Source organism: Balaenoptera acutorostrata, chromosome 21 (assembly GCF_949987535.1).
Source record: "Balaenoptera acutorostrata chromosome 21, mBalAcu1.1, whole genome shotgun sequence".
In the NCBI taxonomy this organism is placed as follows: domain Eukaryota; kingdom Metazoa; phylum Chordata; class Mammalia; order Artiodactyla; family Balaenopteridae; genus Balaenoptera; species Balaenoptera acutorostrata.
The window spans coordinates 31,885,368-31,907,829 of record NC_080084.1 but is presented as its reverse complement, the minus strand read 5'-3'; positions in this window follow the sequence as shown (position 1 = coordinate 31,907,829).

The window sequence follows — 22,462 nt, the reverse complement described above, 5'->3', positions numbered from 1 at the left end:
TTTACCGCCACGTGAAATGATTCTTTACTTGGGTGCAAACAGAGGTTCAAAACTGAATGATATGTCCACGGTGACACAACTCTTAGACTAGATTTTGAACCCTGATCCTCTAAAATTTTTGTTGTATACTACCCTTCTCGTTGACGGCTCTAGAGGAGTGCAGAATAGTTTCACCTGTGGATAGAAGGACAGAGTTTTTTATTTATCACCATGAAATAGGGTTTTGGAAACTTGGGGGTGATTAGCTTACCTGATCAAATGTGATGAAACATTAACACAGCAGATAAGATCAGATGTCCAAAAAAGTAGATGCCCCCCCTTTCAGAGAATAGCATTATTGCCAGAAAAGATTTGGGACTTTATGTGTCAGGCCCCTTGTATCTAGCTGTAGTTACGTGACAAACTGTCAGAAAAGGAAGGTGAGAGTGAGTGACTTGTTTCTCTTCTGGGTCAGGGGGCTTGTAAGAAAGTCCTTCTCTTCTCTTCTGCTCTTTTCTTTCTCCTCCTCTTCCAGAGTCAGCAGACAGATGGCAGTGAGGACCTTGGAGATGGGGGTGGGCATCAAAATGGAAAGACCCAGGACACTAGGATGAAAGCCGCCACCCATGTTGCACTGTTGCTTCACTAAAAATAAGTTTCAAACCTATTTCCAAGTTATAAGATAAAACAAATTTCCAGTTATTAGACAAATAAATCCCAGGATGTAATATGCAACATGACTGTAATTAACACTGCTGTGTGGTGAATTGGAAAGTTGCTAAGAGACTAGATCCTAAGAGTTTTTTCATCACTAGAAAAAAAAGTCATTGTTTTCTCTTTCTTTTTCTTTCTGTATCTGTATGAGATGATGGATGTTAACTAATCTTATCGTGGTCATCATTTCACAGTATATGAAAGTCAAGTCAGTATGCTGTACACCTTAAACTTAACACAGTGCTTTATGTCAATTACATCTCAGTAAAACTGGATAAAATAATGAAAAAAATGTCCATTATCTTATAAAGTTAATTTGAAGTTTTTTGGTTTTGTTTTCAAATTAGCTAGCGTTTCCCATGCATAGCTGAGTTCCATTTAGACAAAAAATCCTAAACGGATCAATATATGTAATATGGGACGATGCCTCATTGTTTATAAATTACTGGTACTTGATGACTTATGATTTGAAAAAGATTATACATTGTACAGGATTATTTTAGTCATAGTAAGATGGCATCTGAAGCTCAGTAACATTATTTTAATGTACTTTATTTTTTTAGTCGGTGGTTTGTAACAGACCTTCAGTTGTGTTACATTTTCTTGGGAAAGGAAACATATATTTTAAAGAGCTGTATAAGAGGAGCAAAGAGACCTGAGTTCATCCCTGGATTTGAAACTTTCCAGCCACAGACTCTTAAACTGTTAATTCCATTTCAACCTCATTTTCCTCATTAGTGAGAAACTATAGGTGGATATATGTCCTTATCATGTACCAGTAGTGAGATATGTAGAAATTAGTGCCTATGCTCTAACTCACATAGTTTTAAACTATTCATATACTGTTAAAATATTATGACTAGTGGAACATTCTGATTTATAGTCATGTGACCATTATGTAAATAGACTTTTAAAATATACACACGCTTGTGATGTTATAAAAAATACAGAATCTGTGAACTCAAATTCTAAGAACTTTGTGAAACATGTCATATCATTATATTGTGCTAATATTTTGGTTCCACATTAGTTGCTTGGTATTATTAAGGCTTGTGAAGAATCTTCTATTCTACCTCCTTCCTCTTTATCATTCTTCCTGAATTTGTTTATAAACAAGGGGAATTTTTCATTTATATATTTTTTTCTTTCTTTGGAGTCATCATTAGGTTATCCTTATGCAAGTGATTATAAAATAATTATGTAGAGTTCAAAAAAAAAAAGACCCAGTTTGTTCATAAATCAGGTTAAGATCCACTCTCAAATGTTAAAATGCAAGGTCAGAAGTGCTAGATTACTGTCCATGCTGAACAGCTATTCTCTGGATCCTATAATCGTGGGCCAGTTATTGATAAGACTAATACCCTCTCCTTGATGACCTCTGAATGGTTTTGCAAGGTGTTTAGTCCACAGCATAGCCATGTGCCATCAATTAGAATTGGGCAAAGATAATTAACAGGACACACTTGGTTGCTGCTGCGGGTTGATGCTTAAAAGATCTGGGGATCAAAATCATGCCTCCAGAGAGTTTATCTTTAAAAACTATGAATCTGTTAGCAATAAAGGCCTCAAGAATGTCACCTCATCACCTAAGACCTTGCAGCTGTAGTGAATTAGCAATATATATTATAAATTATATATAACTATGTATTTGTATATGAAGTTTATATATACATGTGTTTATATACATGTCATGTACATAACCCTAGGGCCTTAAATTGCCTACCACCCTGCTGTACTATGCATTTTCTTTCACCTATAATATATAATCTAGGGACCATGAGACCTGATGAAAACCTGCCATCCTAAAGATAATGTATATATTCTGGATTACTCTAGAATATCTTAGGGGGCTTAGAAATCTGTGTTAAGAGGGTAAAGGCAATCCTGGAATTATGAATTCAGTATCTGTTTCTGTTCATTATTTTTTTTTTAAGATATAGCAAACAAGGTGACTTTATTATCAGAAGTTAAACTCCTTGAGCTATTGTGTTTTTTTTAACATCTTTTTTGGAGTATAATTGCTTTACAATGGTGTGTTAGTTTCTGCTTTATAACAAATTGAATCAGCTATACATATGCATATATCCCCATATCTCCTCCCTCTTGCGTCTCCCTCCCACCCTCCCTACCCCTCCCCTCTAGGTGGTCACAAAGCACCGAACTGATCTCCCTGTGCTATGCGGCTGCTTCCCACTAGCTATCTGTTTTACATTTGGTAGTGTATATATGTCCATGCTGCTTTCTCACTTCGTCCCAACTTACCCTTCCCCCTCCCCGAGTCCCCAAGTGCATTCTCTATGTCTGTGTCTTTATTCCTATCCTGCCCCTAGTTTCATCAGGACCTTTTTTTTTTTAGATTCCATCTATATATATGTGTTAGCATATGATATTTGTTTTTCTCTTTCTGACTTACTTCACTCTGTATGACAGACTCTAGGTCCATGCACCTCACTACAAATAACTCAATTTTGTTTCTTTTTATGGCTGAGTAATATTCCACTGTATATATGTGCCACATCTTCTTTATCCAATCATCTGTCGAAGGACACTTAGGTTGCTTTGTCCTGGCTATTGTAAATAGAGCTTCAATGAACATTGTGGTACATGACTCTTTTTGAATTATGGTTTTCTCTGGATATATGCCCAGTAGTGGGATTGCTGGGTCATGTGGTACTTCTATTTTTAGTTTTTTAAGGAACCTCCATACTGTTCTCCATAGTGGGTGTATCAATTTACATTCCCACCAACAGTGCAACAGTGCAAGAGGGTGCCCTTTTTTCCACACCCTCTCCAGCATTTATTGTTTGTAGATTTTTTGATGACGGCCATTCTGACTGGTGTGAGATGATACCTCATTGTGGTTTTGATTTGCATTTCTCTAATGATTAGTGGTGTTGAGCATCCTTTCATCTGTTTGTTGGCAATGTGTATATCTTCCCAGAGAAATGTCTATTTAGGTCTTCTACCCATTTTTGGATTGGGTTGTTTGTTTTTTTTTATATTGAGCTGCATGAGCTGCTTGTAAATTTTGGAGATTCATCCTTTATCAGTTGTTTCGTTTGCAAATATTTTCTCCCATTCTGAGGGTTGTCTTTTGGTCTTGTTTATGGTTTCCTTTCCCGAGCAAAAGCTTTTAAGTTTCATCAGCTCCCATTTGTTTATTTTTGTTTTTATTTCCATTTCTCTAGGAAGTGGGTCAAAAAGGATCTTGCTATGATTTATGTCAGACAGTGTTCTGCCTATGTTTTCCACTAAGAGTTTTATAGTGTCTGGCCTTACAGTTAGGTCTTTAGTCCATGTTGAGTTTACTTTTGAGTATGGTGGTTAGGGAGTGTTCTAATTTTATTCTTTTACATGTAGCTGTCCAGTTTTCCCACCACTTATTGAAGAGGCTGTCTTTTCTCCATTGTATATTCTTCGTTTATCAAAAATAAGGTGACCATATGTGCATGGGTTTATCTCTGGGCTTTCCATCCTGTTCCACTGATCTATATTTCTGTTTTTGTGCCAGTACCATACTGTCTTGATTACTGTAGCTTTGTAGTATAGTCTAAAGTCCGGGAAACTGATTCCTCCAGCTTCGTTTTTCTTTCTCAAGGTTGCTTTGGCTTTTTGGGGTCTTTTGTGTTTCCATACAAATTGTGAAATTTTTCATTCTAGTTCTATGAAAAATACCATTGGTAGTTTGATAGGGATTGCATTGAATCTGTAGATTGCTTTGGGTAGTATAGTCATTTTCACAATGTTGATTCTTCCAATCCAAGAACATGGTATATCCCTCCATCTGTTTGTATCATCTTTAATTTCTTTTAACAGTGTCTTATAGTTTTCTGCATACAGGTCGTTTGTCTCCTTAGTTAGGTTTATTCCTAGGTATTTTATTCTTTTTGTTGCAATGGTAAATGGGAGTGTTTCCTTAATTTCTCCTCCAGATTTTTCATCATTAATGTATAGGAATGCAAGATATTTCTGTGCCTTAATTTTGTATCCTGCTACTTTACCAAATTCATTGATTAGCTCTAGTAGTTTTCTGCTAGCATCTTTAGGATTCTCTATGTATAGTATCATGTCATCTGCAAACAGTGACAGCTTTACTTCTTCTCTTCCGATTTGGATTCCTTTTATTTCTTTTTCTTCTCTGATTGCTGCGGCTAAAACTTCCAAAACTATGTTGAATAATAGTGGTGAGAGTGGGCAACCTTGTCTTGTTCCTGATCTTAGTGGAAATGGTTTCAATATTTCACCATTGAGGACGATGTTGGCTGTGGGTTTTTCATATATGGCCTTTATTCTGTTGAAATTTCCCTCTATGCCTACTTTCCGGAGGGTTTTTATCATAAATGGGCGTTGAATTTTGTTGAAAGCTTTCTCTGCATCTATTGAGATTGTCATATGTTTTTTCTCCTTTAATTTGTGAATATGGTGTATCACATTGATTGATTTGCATATATTGAAGAATCCTTGCATTCCTGGGATAAACCCCACTTGGTCATAGTGTATGATCCTTTTAATGTGCTGTTGGATTCTGTTTGCTAGTACTTTGTTGAGGATTTTTGCATCTATGTTCATCAGTGATATTGGCCTGTAATTTTCTTTCTTTGTGACATCTCTGTCTTGTTTTGGTATCAGAGTGATGGTGACCTTGTAGAATGAGTTTGGGAGTGTTCCTCCCTCTGCTATATTTTGAAAGAGTTTGAGAAGGATAGATGTTAGCTCTTCTCTAAATGTTTGATAGAATTCGCCTGTGAAGCCATCTGGTCCTGGGCTTTTGTTTGTTGGAAGATTTTTAATCACAGTTTCAATTTCAGTGCTTGTGATTGGTCTGTTCATATTTTCTATTTCTTCCTGGTTCAGTCTCGGAAGGTTATGCATTTCTAAGAATTTGTCCATTTCTTCCAGGTTGTCCATTTTATTGGCATATAGTTGCTTGTAGTACTCTCTCATGATCCTTTGTATTTCTGCAGTGTCAATTGTTACTTCTCCGTTTTCATTTCTAATTCTATTGATTTGAGTCTTCTCCCTTTTTTTCTTGATGAGTCTGGCTAATGGTTTATCAATTTTGTTTATCTTCTCAAAGAACCAGCTTTTAGTTTTATTGATTTTTGCTATCGTTTCCTTCATTTCTTTTTCATTTATTTCTGATCTGATCTTTATGATTTCTTTCCTTCTGCTAACTTTGGGGTTTTTTTTGTTCTGCTTTCTCTAATTGCTTTAGGTGTAATGTTAGGTTGTTTATTTGAGATGTTTCTTGTTTCTTGAGGTAGGATTGTATTGCTATAAACTTCCCTCTTAGAACTGCTTTTGCTGTATCCCATAGGTTTTGGGGTGTCGTATTTTCATTGTCATTTGTTTCTAGGTATTTTTTGATTTCCTCTGTAATTTCTTCAGTGATCTCTTGGTTATTAAGTAGGGTGTTGTTTAGCCTCCATGTGTTTGTATTTCTTACAGATTTTTTCCTGTAATTGATATCTAGTCTCATAGCGCTGTGGTCATAAAAGATACTTGATATGATTTCAGTTTTCTTAAATTTACCAAGGCTTGATTTGTGACCCAAGATGTGATCTATCCTGGAGAATGTTCCATGAGCCCTTGAGAAGAATGTGTATTCTGTTGTTTTTGGATGGAATGTCCTATAAATATCAATTAAGTCCATCTTGTTTAATGTATTATTTAAAGCTTGTGTTTCCTTATTTATTTTCATTTTGGATGATCTGTCCATTGGTGAAAGTGGGGTGTTAAAGTCCCTACTATGATTGTGTTACTGTTGATTTCCCCTTTTATGGCTGTTAGTATTTGCCTTATGTATTGAGGTGCTCCTATGTTGGGTGCATAAATATTTACGATTGTTGTATCTTCTTCTTTGATTGATCCTTTGATCATTATGTAGTGTCCTTCTTTGTCTCTTGTAATAGTCTTTGTTTTAAAGTCTATTTTGTCTGACATGAGAATTGCTACTCCAGCTTTCTTTTGATTTCCATTTGCTTGGAATATCTTTTTCCATTCCCTCACTTTCAATCTGCATGTGTCCCTACGTCTGAAGTGGGTCTCTTGTAGACAGCATATATACAGGTCTTGTTTTTGCATCCATTCAGCCAGTCTATGTCTTTTGGTTGGAGCATTTAGTCCATTTACATTTAAGGTAATTATTGATATGTATGTTCCTATTACCATTTTCTTAATCGTTTTGGGTTTATTATAGTAGGTCTTTTCCCTCTCTTGTGTTTCCTGCCTAGAGAAGTTCCTTTACCATTTGTTGTAAAGCTGGTTTGGTGGTGCTGAGTTCTCTTAGCTTTTGCTTGTCTGTAAAGCTTTTAATTTCTCCATCAAATCTGAATGAGATCCTTGCTGGGTAGAGTAACATTGGTTGTAGGTTTTTCTCTTTCGTCACTTTAAATATGTCCTGCCACTCCCTTCTGGCTTGAAGAGTTTCTGCTGAAAGATCAACTGTTAACCTTATGGGAATTCCCTTGTATGTTGTTTGGTTTTTTTCCCATGCTGCTTTTAATATTTTTTCTTTGTATTTAATTTTTGATAGTTTGATTAATGTGTCTTGGCGTGTTTCTTCTTGGATCTATCCTGTCTGGGACTCTCTGTGGTTCCTGGACTGGTTGCCTATTTCCTTTCCCATGTTAAGTGAGTTTTCAACTATAAACTCTTCAAATATTTTCTCAGACCCTTTCTTTTTCTCTTGTTCTTCTGGGAATGTTCATGCATTTAATGTTATCCCGGAGGTCTCTAAGACTGTCCTCAATTCTTTTCATTCTTTTTTCTTTATTCTGCTCTGCAGTAGTTAATTTCCACTATTTTATCTTCCAGGTCACTTATGCGTTCTTCTGCCTCAATTATTCTGCTATTGATTCCTTCTAGAGAATTTTTAATTTCATTTATTATGTTGTTCATCATTGTTTGTTTGCTCTTTAGTTTTTCTAGGTCCTTGTTAAACATTTCTTTTATTTTCTCCATTCTGTTTCCAAGATTTTGGATCATCTTTATTATCATTACTCTGGATTCTTTTTCGGATAGACTGCCTATTTCCTCTTCATTTGTTTGGTCTGGTGGGTTTTTACCTTGCTCCTTCATCTGCTGTGTATTTCTCTGTCTTCTCATTTTGCTTAACTTACTGTGTTTGGGGTCTCCTTTTCACAAGCTACAGGTTCGTAGTTCCCATTGCTTTTGGTGTCTGCCCCCAGTGGGTAAGATTGGTTCAGTGGGTTTTGTAGGCTTCCTGGTGGAGGGGACTGGTGCCTGTGTTCTGGTGGATGAGGCTGGATCTTGTCTTTCTGGTGGGCAGGACCACGTCTGGTGGTGTGTTTTGGGGTGTCTGTGACCTTCTTATGATTTTAGGCAGCCTCTCTGCTAATGGGTGGGGTTGTGTTCCTATCTTTCTAGTTGTTTGGCATCGGGTGTCCAGCACTGTAGCTTGCTGGTCATCGAGTGGAGCTGGGTCTTAGCGTTGAGATGGAGATCTCTGGGAGAGCTTTCACTGTACGATAATACGTGCAGCTGGTAGGTCTCTGGTGGACCAATGTCCTGAACTCGGCTCTCCCACCTCAGAGGCACAGGCCTGACACCCGGCTGGAGCACCAAGACCCTGTCAGCCACACGGCCAGGTACGTGGGGAGTTTTTGCCTTTTGGGAAGTCTGAGGTCTTCTGCCAGCGTTCAGTAGGTGTTCTGTAGGAGTTGTTGCACATGTAGATGTATTTCTGATGTATTTGTGGGGAGGAAGGTGATCTCCACATCTTACTCCTCCATCATCTTGAAGGTCCTGTTCATTTTTTTTTTTTTTACCCATTAAAGACAGTTATTTAGAATCAGCCTGAAGTCAAAAGTGTACAGTAGAATATAGGATTAGGAGTCATTTCCCCCATAAGATTTCTCCCAGCTCAAATACTCTGTTATCAAAAGGGCTCATCAAATTTATTCGGGTACATAATTACTTAAAATTACATGGTTGCATCCACATATCTACTCCTGCAGAAGTGAAGATTTTGACATTTATTTTTTAGAACTCAAATTTTCTCTTTTTCATTGAGCAGATCAAAGATAAACACTGGGATGAGTTTTCTAAGACAAACAGGATCAGATCCACCTCAGTTTTCTCATCTGTAAAATTAGGACTACAACTTTCTCTAAAGAGTGTAGATTAAGTTAGATTTTAAAAGTGAAAACATTTTTAAGAAAAACAAGGGAAGAAGTTTATATATCTATGTGTGTGCAAATATAATTATAAATAATATATAATAAAATATGCATATTAATTGAAAATACCTGTGATTTTAATAGCTAAGCTAAAGATATTCATTTACAATAACAGGAAGAAAAAATTTCTTCCCCAAAAGTAACAGGGATTCTGCAGGTCGCATTGCAAACTTCCAATACACATTCAGAAGTTTTTAAACTGTAGGTTATATCTTTCATTTTGAAATGACAGCTCTTCCCGTGTGGCAAAGCTCTCTCTCTCTGTGGCAGTGACTCTCTGGAAGCCTCATCTCAGCAAATGCTATAATTTTCTCCCAGTTTGCCATTTCCCATCCCCTTCGTGTGCACTTTTCTTTGATGGAAAAGTTCCCCGCTGTGGCACAGCCTTAGAGATTGAGCAGTTCAGCTCCTGCACAACTGTTTCTCCGAAAATATTCAAAAATTCATTTTAAGATGATGAAATGTCTTTCTTCCATCTCCAGATACTAGACAATGAGACAGACAGCCGAGGGGTTACCAAGGGCTCAGCTGCTTTCATCATCAGAGCAGCTCCTGTTGGCAATGAACTTGGGGCTGGCCCAGTGCAGAATTGCAGCTCTGTCGGCGTGGTTACCAGATGATGTAGTTAATGAGCACCTTTAAAGTGCCTGCCTTGGGACAGATCAAATCTGTTTGCATTTTAATTGCTCTCCTTGGTGGCTTAGATTTCCTCCTGTTGCCTTTCTTCTAACAAGATTTCAAACTTGCCCAGCTCTGCATATAAGATCCCTGTACAAAACCATATTGAGATATAGCTATTTCTCCAAGGTGGCCTGATGGGTAGAAAGTAGACAGTAAAGGAATAAGAAGATCTGTGCTCTCCGTGTGATTCAGCCACATGGAAGGGGCTTATCATTGTATTAATACAAATTACTTTGCATCTGAACCTCTGTTTCCTATCAGTGACATGAAGATTTTGAATTGGGTGCTTCTGAGATTACTTTTAGCTATAAAATCCAAGTTGCTTTTTTACTGCAAAGCCATTAGAAGATTAGAATCTATGCATTCTCAACCCCACCTATAAAACTCTCCCTCCTATGTAAATTTTTTAATTATGGTCTGTGACACTTCTGCAGAATTAGATAGCTCTACGACCAAATCTGTAATATACTAAGTTTCAGGAAGTTAAAAATCTCCCTAGAATCAAACGACTGTAGTTTAAGTCCTCTTTTCTATATCAGCAGTTTTAACAAGACAGGCATCTTTTAAATGGTTGCGACAAGAAAATACAGATACTTAAAAAAAGTATATGAAAGGAAAGACTGGCTGATTGATTCATCTAAAAGGATAAGAAGTCTAGTGTCGAGTTTGAGGAACCGCGAGACTGTGCTGTTTGGGGCGCGCGGCCGCCCGCCCGGGTCGCAGTAAAAGGGGGCGGGGCTGTAGACGAAGATGCCAGAGCCGCGAAGATGGTTCTGAGAGACTCCTCTGCGAACCCGTTTTCAGCTACCAAGTGGCATCTACGCTCACACAGGCGGAACAGGATCAACAAGTTGCTCGGACGGGAAAACTAGCTGGTTTGCTGGAAGAGCTGGAGGCAGGTGGGGGGCGATTTAAACCCTTCGAGCGGTGCTGGGGTTCACACCCTCTTCAGGTTGCCCTTGCCTGGACGGTCACCTCTGGGGCCCAGCCAGCGCAGGTCCAGTGAGGCACTCTTCTTACAGCGCACGTAGCCGTGCAGAGCTTCCCAGCTCCATCACGGGATCGTTAACGCACATCCGTGCTCGGTTTCTCTGTATCTATCCGCAAGCAGCAAAGACTTAAATGTGTGATCTTACAGGGAAGTTTTTTTGTTTACTTGTTTAAAAGAGTATTGAGAATCAGATTTAGGCCTTTGGCATCACAGAACCAGGAGGCTTGGGTTTAAGAGAGATTTATAAAACTTCACAAGCCAGGACACAGGCCAGAATTGGCCAACGGAATGGCATCCCTCCTTGTCAATTCATGCATTTCCTAGAATCCTCACCAGGCAAGTCCGAGGTCCGGATCTGGAGTTATAAAATACGGCATTTCTGACCTAAAACTGTTCTTTTTGCAGATGAATGTGATTTCAACTAAGGACCTGTACAAATTAAGAAATTTTTTTAAACATCTTTATTGCTTTACAATGGTGTGTTACTTTCTGCTTTATAACAAAGTGAATCAGCTATACATGTACGTATATCCCCATATCTTCTCGCTCTTGCGTCTCCCTCCCACCCTCCCTATCCCTCCCCTCTAGGTGGTCACAAAGCACCGAGCTGATCTCCCTGTGCTATGCGGCTGCTTCCCACTAGCTTTCTATTTCACATTTGGTAGTGTATATATGTCCATGCCACTCTCTCACTTCATCCCAGCTTTCCCTTCCCCCTCCCCATGTCCTCAAGTCAAATTAGGAATTTTTTAATGTTTGGGATTTTTTTCCCCTATTTTTAGACATCTGATTCTATAGATTCCATCTTTTTCTAACCTCTTTTATACATGCCAAATGCTGGCAAAAAGAATTGCTTTTTGAATGTTGAATTTCTGGTAAAAATGAAGCAGTGAGCAAAATCCTTTTAAACACAGAAATCCTGAGTTCATCTTGTTGGTGGGCTCAGGCAATTCTGTAGCAAATAAATCCTTTGAAAGAGCTCCAAAAAAAAAAAAAGATTGTGCTATTTGAAGCTAAGTGAACTATAAACTCATCATAGCTGAAACCTGTTATTGTCACACAGAAATGATATGACTAGAACAGAAAAGACAGGCCAACAATAGACTTAGGGTAGATGAGAATTTTGTAAATGCTAAAAGCGTAATGACAAATAAGTAGGGAAAGAGTTACTCTATAATGATGCTAAGAAGAATCATAATTAATTATTTAGAGAAACAGGAAGTTGGAATCTTTCCTCAGACTGTCCACCATACTTAATTGCAAATATGTTTGGAAATGTACAAAATGAAGTCATAAGAACTAGAAACAATTAAGAGAATATTTATCGACAAGAAGGGTGAGAAAGGACTTCTAAGGATAAGATTGATAGATTTGTAAATTTGGAATCCACTCTGTCAAAAATTACCATGAATAAAATGAAAGGAACTACAATCCCTTGCTCTCCATCCATGTTGTGATGTCATGGGCGTCAGCAGCTTACTGTTTTCTATGCCAGTTAGTATTACGTTGGATGAATATAATCAGGGTGCTTATTCCCTTATTGAGGAAGATCTGGTTTGTTTCCAATGTTTGCCCTTATGGGTAAAGTCACTGTAAACATTTTGGAACACATTGTGTGTTCCAAACACATTGTGTGTGTGTGTCTGTGTGTCTGTGTTTCTATATTTCCTTTCTCTTTTGTAAATACCGAGGACTTGACTTTGTGGGCCATATGTCAGGTGTGAGTTTGATTTATAAGAGGCTGCCAGGCCTTTCTTCTAAGTGGTATATGTATCATTATAAACTCACACCAACGATGTTTGCATGTTCCATTTGCCCTGCATTCTTGCTAACACTTTGTGTTATAATAAATTCTTTTTTTTCTTTTTAGGTATTCTAATGATGTACATTTCATAGCAGTTTTAATGTGTATTTCTCTGATTTCTGATGATGGGCCGCAATTTTTCACATGTTTATTGGGCATTTGAATATTTTCTTTTTGCAAAGTGTCAGTTCAAATATTTTACATTTTTATTCTATTTGTGTGACTTTTCTTAAATAGTGTCGTAGAAGTTCTTTTGTAAATCTGAGGTACCATTCCTTCATCAAATGCATGTTTTATAATCATGTAATTATTTTCTGTAAGTCTGTGACTTATTTATTTTCTTAAGAGCGCCTTCTGATGGATGGAAGTTTTGCATTTTTTAAAATATGTGTAAAGTCTAACTTATCATTATTGATTGCTATGATTTGTCTAAGAAAACTTGACCTACACCCAAGTCATGAGGTCCTTCTTCTATATTTTTCTCTAATGCTTTATGATTTTATATTTTACATTAGTTCTTTGATCTACCTTGACTTAATTTGTGTGTAAGGTATGACTTGGGGGATAAGCTTCTTTTTTTTTTTAATGGATATTCAGGTATTACAGCATTATTCGTTAAAAAGACTTTTCTTTCTCTATTGGACTATCTTGGCACCTTTTTCAAAAATTACATGTGTGGGTCTATCTCTGAGCTCTCTGTCAGCTCCACTCTGTCTTAGCTATTATAGTTCTAGAGTAAATCTTGAAAGCAGATAGTGTAAGATTTCTAACTATGTTCTTTTTTTGGTCAAGCTTGCTTTGGTTTTTCGAAGTCTGTGTGGGTGTGTGTGTGTGTGTGTGTGATCTTTTAATTTCTACAATAATATCCTCCTGGATTATTAATGCATATTGTTATTGCCTTTTTCTGTTTCTCCTGCCCCTCACTCCCTTGCTTTTACATCTTGCAATCACCTCAAAAACCAATTACATGCATCCAGTTCCTTGTCTCAGGCTCTGGCTTGGGAGTGTGGGCAAATGATGTTCTTTGTGTCAATTTACCTTCACTGATCTTATGTCATACTTAATGTGTGCTTTCTCTATCTTAGGATTTTTAATATATTATAAACATACTTTTTAAAAATATATTTAAATCTCTACCAAGATTACACATTAGATGAGAAGTCAAAAAGTCTTGGATGTAAAGCATTGCTACTTATGATCTGTATTTCCATGAAAAACTTATCTAATTATGATATGTTTCTACATTTTTAAAATGAACATTATTACATATATTCTGCCCAGTCACAAATGTTTTATACAAATTGTGTTTTGAAATAAGATCATATATATAAGATGACTTAAAAATTGCATTTTATAGAGGAAGATTGACTTAATTAACCTTTGATAATAACTCATTTTCTACATATTACCTATAAATAACAAGTTAATATTTCAGTGTGAAGTTAGATTTACTAACACATGCATGTTCATCACATGAAAAATGAGTATCCTGGAATATTGCAAGGTTTCTTTCCATTTCAGAAATATTTCCCATTTCCTTCTCCTACCAAGTATCTTCACGTGTCATGTAGATCATAGTAAGACATGTCCATGAAAGTGGGAGACATATGTACTTTTTTTTTTCTTAATTGCAGCTTAAAACACTTTTGTGAAAATTCTGCGGAAGTGTAAAGTGTTGAGTGATTTGCAATAACTCATTCTGAATCCAGGGTCTGAGATTTCCTTTCCTATACAGAACCATATTGCTGTCTGTAAAGACATATAAGATGTTAGGTTGGTCAATTTTCTTGTGATCTAGCTTAAATTTCTACCTCAAATCCCTTCCCTTACCCCTACCTTGCTGCATACCTGGATCAAACATCTCTACCTTATCCTTCTCCTTCAAAGCCTAGAGAGGATTAGAGATGAACGTTATTTCACCTTTTCCTTTTTCCCACAAACCCTACCACTTTGCTGTTTGCTTCCCTGAATGGCGGACTTCCCAAGCCAGAGGGATGCCAAGAGAAGTCTTTCTATCCTGGTCTAAGAGGATGGAACACAGTACAATCTCAACTCTATCTTTAACCTTTAACTCATTCTTTGTAAATCTGAGTTCCTGCAAAGGGGTGGGTTGATACTATTCTCTGGTGATCGTAGGTCTGATATGATCCTGGTTTCCCGTCCAAGTAGTTCTCTGAAGAGGTCAAGCATGTGCAGTTAATTGACTATCATATCTTTTACAGATGTTTTTGGGAGTTTGGACAAGCCAGGTGAAGGGGGTAATCTGTTAGTAAGTAAATTGAGATGTGTATGCTAGGGAGCATTTACATAAAAAGCAAGGTTAATCAATACTCTTACTGGGGCGATAAAGGAGGGAAGAGGATCTTTCTATATAACATTCAGCATCCTTTGCTGCTAAAAGAACAGCCACCTTATCCAGAGGAGTTAATCTCCTAGCGTCTGCTCCCTGCTCTGCCACCATCAAGCAGGATGTGGATCTAAATGGCGCTTATATTTGAGAGAAGATGAGGGTACAGTGATCATGCAAAGCGAGAGATTAAAGAAGCGTCTTGACTGGAGCATGGCTGAAATGCAGCTGTTCTAATGAAATTCTGCTGCTCCTGATAAGATCATTGGCTTACGTTTAACTTATTTTTGACATGATGAGTTGGTAGGGATATTTTATTGTTAATCTAGCAGTTAAAACAGATATAGAAAAAATAGTGTTTTATTGTTAGCCATCTTCTTATAAACACTGGAGGTGAAGTCATAAAGACTCTCCATTTCCCTGTATTCCTTTATCATCAAAAATAGTTCAGGACACAACAGAGTTCCTTCCACTTTCCTTCTACTTTTCAGGCCTGGAGAAAACCTTCTATTTAAATTATGCCATTTAATCTCATCATAATTTTGAAGTGTTCATGGCCAAATTCCCAAAGAAATGAGCTCCAAGTCTTCATATTTGACCAATTCCTTCTCCTCCAGAGATTGCATTCACTTATTCTTTGTGTGGGTTAAAAATATTTTTTAACTTTCAATTATCTATAAAATTAAAAACAGAACATATTTTAAGGGTTAACCAAAATGGCATGAATATTAATCACATCTTAAGTTGGTTTCAACATCCCACCTTTTTCTTACTTTTTTGTACACCATCATTGGTGACTGCGGTAGACACCTTTCAGAACACAGCCACACAAAGCAAGAATTCAGAGGCTGCTGTCCGCCCTGCGTAGGTGAAGTGACAGAAGATAGATTCTTCTGTCATATCACCAAAGAATTGCTTATTTTATTCCGATTTATAGCGTCTGCAGAACCAGAATGCTGTCACTCATGATGGAGCTGCCCATTATTTAGTTATCAGTCCAGGCAGGAGTTGTAATTCACAACACACTGGACAGCTGCCGTTTCTCCCTCCCGGTCAGTCATTCCCTGCTTTTCTGTTAAGTCGGCTTTCTTTTGAAACCTACCTTTTCCCACTCTCAGTCTATGTAGTTGGCTTGTGTTTGACCCTTTCCCTTCAGTCCTAGAAGGGAACATCTGACCCAGACTTCAGACACAAAGATTGACCATACTAAGTTTACAAGGTAATTCTGAACCAATGAGAGAGACCTATAATTTTGAGCTAAGAAGAAAGAAGGTCTTCCTTTCCAAGCAAGTTGTTGGCTGATAAGAGGCAGGCATGGGGATGCTGAGGGCGGTGTAGAGAGAGCCTGCCAGGAGTAAATCCACACCAAGGAAAGAAGCCAAAGATGGGGAGGAAGGGATGCCTCAAATTAGGTCTATAGATTTTATTTTATTTCATTTTTTCCATAAACCAGGGAGAATAGGGTTTCTTGCAATGGAAAGAATTCTGATGAATAAGCAGGCAATCCTCTTGCTGATGAGACAGGAGGGGATACTAGAGACAGCAAGAAAGTGATCCAGAGAGCTGAACCTGTCAGGGATCAATTGGCTGATGCCATGGACAGCATGCATTCTTGGCATATCAGACAGACATAAATTCAGATGATCACATTTAGAGCAAACGCTGAACCATCCCCCCAGTATCTCCTAAAATAGAGATGGGCAGTTTATTTAAAAAGCAAGGTAGATGTGTGTTTGGCACATTGTTTGTCAGACTTTGATGACTACTAGATAGTATTTTTCTTGCTCTAAAAAGAACAAAACCTGGGTTCAGAGAAGTTGCTGTGTACTCCCCAGATTACACACAAAGAATAGGGTATAGCGTCAGGATGTAAAGCCATGTCTGCCTGACCTGAAGGACATGTTCATCTCCTATCAGCTTACTAATAGCATGAATGATCCTAGTTATTTACTTTCTCGAGTAGCTCATTTGGGAGAGGGGGTGGGTAGGAGACACGCTTGATTAAAATGGCCTCACCCACCAACCTACCGTAGTACATGAAATCTTCATAGCTGGAGGTGCCTCTGAATTCAGATTCTCTTAATTGCGGTCCTCCTAGGCAGAGTACTTAAAATATGTCTAAACATATTATACTGAACACTTTTACAAAATAAAAGCCAACTTGGTCAGTATTGATTTCTTTAATTTTATTGATTAAAGAATTTGTGTTTTAGATTCTTATCAAGTCAATCTATATTTGAGTCCTATTGACTAAATCTCTGTGTTTGATGTAGAACTCTTTAGTTTACAGATGTTTTTGGATATACTGTTTAATGTGAATTTCACAAGGTCCTTGTCTGAGGACCACAAGCACACCATTTACATATAAGGTAAACGAGACTTGGAAAATCAAGGTAGCTTAACACATTATTGACTGGAGACATATTAATACGTCTTTTGTTACTGACAGAGATGTATCAATACGTTTTTAGAGAGTGATACAATTAACATCACCATGCGAAGTTGTTAGAGCTTAAAATTGATGAAGGGTTCATTATACAACTTATGATTGTCGTTGTAATTCACATTTTGCTCTGTTAGGTTTTTGTTGCAACCTTGTGTATATTATAAACGTAAAATTTTCAAAAATGACGCATCGCGAAATTTTGAGTGAAGAAGAATTTTTCGGTGAATTTTATGCAGATACTATCTCTGATTGTCCAAGCGACATATATACGAGTGTCTCAGAAGATGACAGTTTTTCACAATATAGTTCTGATTCAGACGATGTGAATGTTAGACCAAACAAAAAGACAAAAAAACCTTAGTGATTGATTCTGATATGGGAAGTGAAAATGAAACTCATGGTGCTGGAGAATGCTCTTTTGCTTCTACACAAGAGTGGATTGAAGACAATATTTCATGAAAATTAGAAGACCTTACAGGTATGTTAGGTGTAACTACTGAATGTAATAACACACAAAGTGTTAGTGAAATAACGGAATTAATTTTCTGGCCAGCCAAAATAAAAATCGCTGGCCACAGGCGTTAGTTTCTGCAAAATTCCCCCAGTCAATAATGTGTTAAGAGTAGCAGAGCTGAGCATATGAAATGCTGAACTGACAAGGGCAGGAAACATTTAAAGAATCATGCAGCTTCATGAAGGAAGAGCGTTACGAGTGTGTCTCATTTGCAGTCCATGAGTAAAAGGAAGTAAACCTTACAGAAAAAAATGTGGGTATTTGTAACAAGACTAAGTAGGCTTTGTTGTTATTAAGCGGAACTGTTTATGAACTATTAAGTGTAAAAGAAGAGCTATGAATTCACAAAGATGATAAAAACAGCTTCCAAGATACACTCTGGGATTGACATACTCTGAACTAAATGCAGGAGATTAACTGGGTTTTTTTTTTGTTTGTTTTTTTATAAAGCATTCTTTTTTTTTTTTTTTTTTTTTAATTTTTTGGCCGCACTGTGCAGCATGTGGGATCTTAGTTCCTTGACCAGGGATCAAACCCGTGCCCCCTGCATTGGAAGCACGGAGTCTTAACCACTGGACCACCAGGGAAGTCCCAGGAGATTAACTTTTACAAAGGAAAAGAAACCCAAGATGGTTGAAGAATTCCTAAGAGCACACTTAACCCAGTTAATTTACGTGATAGGGAGTTACGAATTTGCAAATTACGTTGCTTAAAATATTGTCAGTGACCTCCGAGGAAACGTGATTATTGAGTTTGTGAAAACCCAGATGAAGTAACACCACTATGCTTCATTCAATATGGATTCTCTTAGAATAAGCCATATCACACTAATTCATTTCTTTTTAAAGAGGACCTGGGAAAGGTATCCATAAAATGGGGTTGTTAAAGTTGAGCACGCATCAAAATCACCTGGTGGGTTTGATAAACAGACCGCTGGGCTCCCATTCAAGAGTGTCAGGAAGTCTGGATTGGGACTTGAGAATTAGTATGTTTCACAGATTTCCAGGTGATGCTGATGCTGGAATCCCATTTAGAGCCACTGGGAGAGTCACGGGACGCTGTGCTTGACTCACCACCTGAGGTAACAAGCTTTGACGCCATCTGGAGAGAGAAGTCCAGATGTGATGTAAGCGCCCTTTCAAGCTGCATTCTTCTTAATCTGCAGGCCAGAATGATGTAACGTCTTTCACTAGAATTTCTGTTAACCGTGCTCTTGGTGACCATTAGAAGTCTTGGCATACCCAAGCTTTTTTCAAGTTGCCAGGCTGGGTCATGCATGCACCACTTTTTCTAACTTCAAAAAAAAATAGGAGTGCATTCAAAGTTGTTTAAGTAGAAAATGCATTTTTAAGAGGTTCTTACATGAATCATAGAATTGTTGGGCTGGCCAAAGAAATATACTTAAGGATAAAATTGCAGGGATAATGCTCAAAACCATACCATTAAACCATAGGCCTCCTGCTATGTCCTAACATGCAAACCATTGTCAATCCTGTAACCTTACTGCTTTATTAGTCCACCTTTGAAATCTTCAGCATGTCCACAGCTGCCATCCCTGCCAGCAGAGTCAATTCTTCCCATGGAGTCTTTTTCCTACAGTTGCCCACCTGTACACTGAGGCCTGTAGGCATCTGTGAATCTACATCTCAAGTCTGTATTCTAACCACAAGCAAACTAAGAAATGTATGTTTTTGGACTCTATCTTGGAAAGGCACTACTTAGAATATGGGCACCTTATTCAAATTTAGGGAGATGTTCCAAAAATGTCAGCTGTCCCCTCAGCGGTTATTCTGGTGTGTCATAGAAAATAATGCCAGACATACCGTAAGACAATTTACCATCTCTCATGGCACTGTGGGTACACTGTCCTGAGCTAGGTGGTTCTTGCTTCAGGTCCCTGTAGTTGTAGTCAGGTAGTTGGGACTACTTCATCCAAAGGTTGGACAAGACTGGGTGTCCCAGTGGCTCACTCACATGGATGTCAGTCGGTGCAGAGAGTTCACTGGGGCTTCCAACCCAAGTGTCTACACTGTCTTCTCTCTGAAGACATGGACCTCTTATAGCATGATGGCTGAATTTAGGAGAAAAAAAGTAAAGGGTAAGTGTGAGGCAGGAATAGGAAGAAACTTCCAGTTCTGTAGAGCAGTGGTCCCCAACCCCCATGCCACAGACTGTTATTGGTCCGTGGTCTGTTAGGAACCAGGCTGCAGAGAAGGAGGTGAATGGCGAGTGAGTGAAGCTTCATCTGTATTAACAAACGCTCCCCATTGCTTGCATTACCGCTTGAGCTCCGCCTCCTGTCAACATTATGGTGAGTTGTATAATTATTTCATTATATATTACAATATAATAATAATAGAAATAAAGTGCACAAGAAATGTAATGTGCTTGAATCATCCTAAAACCATCCCCCTCCCCAGTCCCTGGAAAAATTCTCTTCCACTAAACTGGTCCCTGGTGCCAAAATGGTTGGGGGCCACTGCTGTAGAGGACTATCCCTCTGCTGCAGGAAAATTGGGGTGTGAGAGATGGTTACTTCCCAGGTCTTGGGAGAGTCCTTGGGACGGACATCCAAGTGAGGGTCCTTGGCTTCACACAGGGAAGAATTCAAGAGTGAGCCAAAGTAGAGTGAAAACAGGTTTATTCAGGGAGATACACACTCCATAGACAGAGTGTGGGCCATCTCAGAAGGTGAGAGGCCCCAGGGTTCAGGGTGGTTAGTTTTTAATGGGCTGGGCAATTTTTTAAAAAATATATTTATTTATTTATTTATTTGGTTGTGCCGGGTCTTAGTTGCGGCAGGCGGGCTCCTTAGTTGTGGATTGTGGGCTCCTTAGTTGCAGCTCGCCAGCTCCTTAGTTATGACATGTGAACTCTTAGTTGTGGCATGCATGTGGGATCTAGTTCCCTGGCCAGAGATCGAACCCGGGCTCCCTGCATCGGGAGCATAGAGTCTGAACCACTGCGCCACCAGGGAAGTCCCATGGGCTGGTTAACTTCAAAGCCTAACAAGTGGGAGGATTATTCCAACTATCTTGGAGAAGAGGCAGGGGTTTCCAGGAATTGCACCACTGCCCACTTTTATGTCATGATGCCTGTGGGTGTGTCATTTAGATGATAGTGTATTATAATGAGTGTATACCGAGGCTCAAGGTCTACTGGAAGTCAAACCTTCTGCCATCTTGGGCCTGGCTGGCTCTGGCTAGTTTATGCCATACCCTTAAAGGCTGTGCCCTGCCCCCTGCCCTCTTGTCTCGCCTGCATTTGGCAGACAGCCACTTTGTTCATAGTCTGTGGGTCCTAGGATTTGCCCAGGTTCAGAAGGCACAGGAGTGGCAGTAAGACACTGCAGAAGAGCTTGCAGGTCAGGGGTTGTGGTGGTGAGCATCTCTGGAGTACACCGTCTGCCAGAATGTGGCTTGAAAGTAGAGACGTGGAGCATTTCTGCAGCTAACTCAAAAAACAGACACCCGTCTCATACTACACACACACACACACACACACACACACACACACACACACACACACACACACATCTTGGCATTCAATCAAATGTGTTCCACTGTTGGCTTCAAATACTAAGCTAATAATCTTTACTACCTACTTATCTACACATACCCAGCCAGATTTGAGGTCATCTGCTATGATAGAAATAGGAAGGAAATTGAAGTGGAGGAGTAGATGTGGGACTTCCCTCTTACTAATCACAGGTGAAGAATAAGGTTCATCAATACAGGTTTCCATAGTGATGCTGTCTAATGAGATACAGCATTTATTCCTTTCTCTTTTGTCCTAAGATAATTTTCTGAAAAAACAGTTACACTACAAACATGGAGTTGGACTGGACCATCTGGTTGATACTCTACTCTTTTGAACTCAGATCACCCAAATTGGATATCTTCATGAATTAGGGGGTTCCCATAATTAATAAGTTATATATTAGAGTTGATCATTAAAAACTAAAGGATCCATTCATTTTGTATCTTTCTCAAACGTTAGGCTATTTTCTCCCCAGAAAGACAATTGTGTACAAGGTCGCCGCCACATTTTCCTTCTTGACTGTCAATTAGATGAGAGACTAATGATCCTCATGACTCCACCTGCATCTGAAAAAGCAGGGGAAGTGGGTACTGTCACTGGCTGTCTCTGTTGAGAAGCTTTATAAGCACATCTTTGTTGTGGAATTGCTGTAAAGATAAAAGAATTCTAGACAACACTCAAGATTTCTTCATGCTTGATTACACGAGACATTCCAGGGACACCCACCAAGGTTATTTACGAGTACTTACTGAGATCACTCAGAACTCATTCAAAACCCAAGAGCTTCTTTGAGTCTTTGGAAACCGCTTCCAAATTCCAACAGTTGCAAAACGTTGTTTCATCTGCGTACTTGTAAAATCATTTAGTGCAATCATGAATATGAATACAGTTTAATATATTGAGTCATACCAAATGAAAACTGTCTTACACCTTGAATTAAAGAATATAAACGTCCAGACTTCCACTTTGCTTTCTGCCCCTTCACAATTTGCCATCACTTCAATGTAAATAAAAGGCACCCCTAATCTTAAACTAACAATTTGAAAATATGAGGCTTACATTCTAGAATTCAATTAGAGGAAGAAGTTGGGAGTCTCAAGATTCCATGTATAAACATTTACTTAATTTTGCTACTTTCAAAATGAATGTACTACCCTCAGTTAGGCCTGAAGTATTAAAGTCCAGGGATCCTAAGATCTGCCTTTTCCAGAAAATAATTTTCTGGTCTTCGGCTGAGGTAGAAGA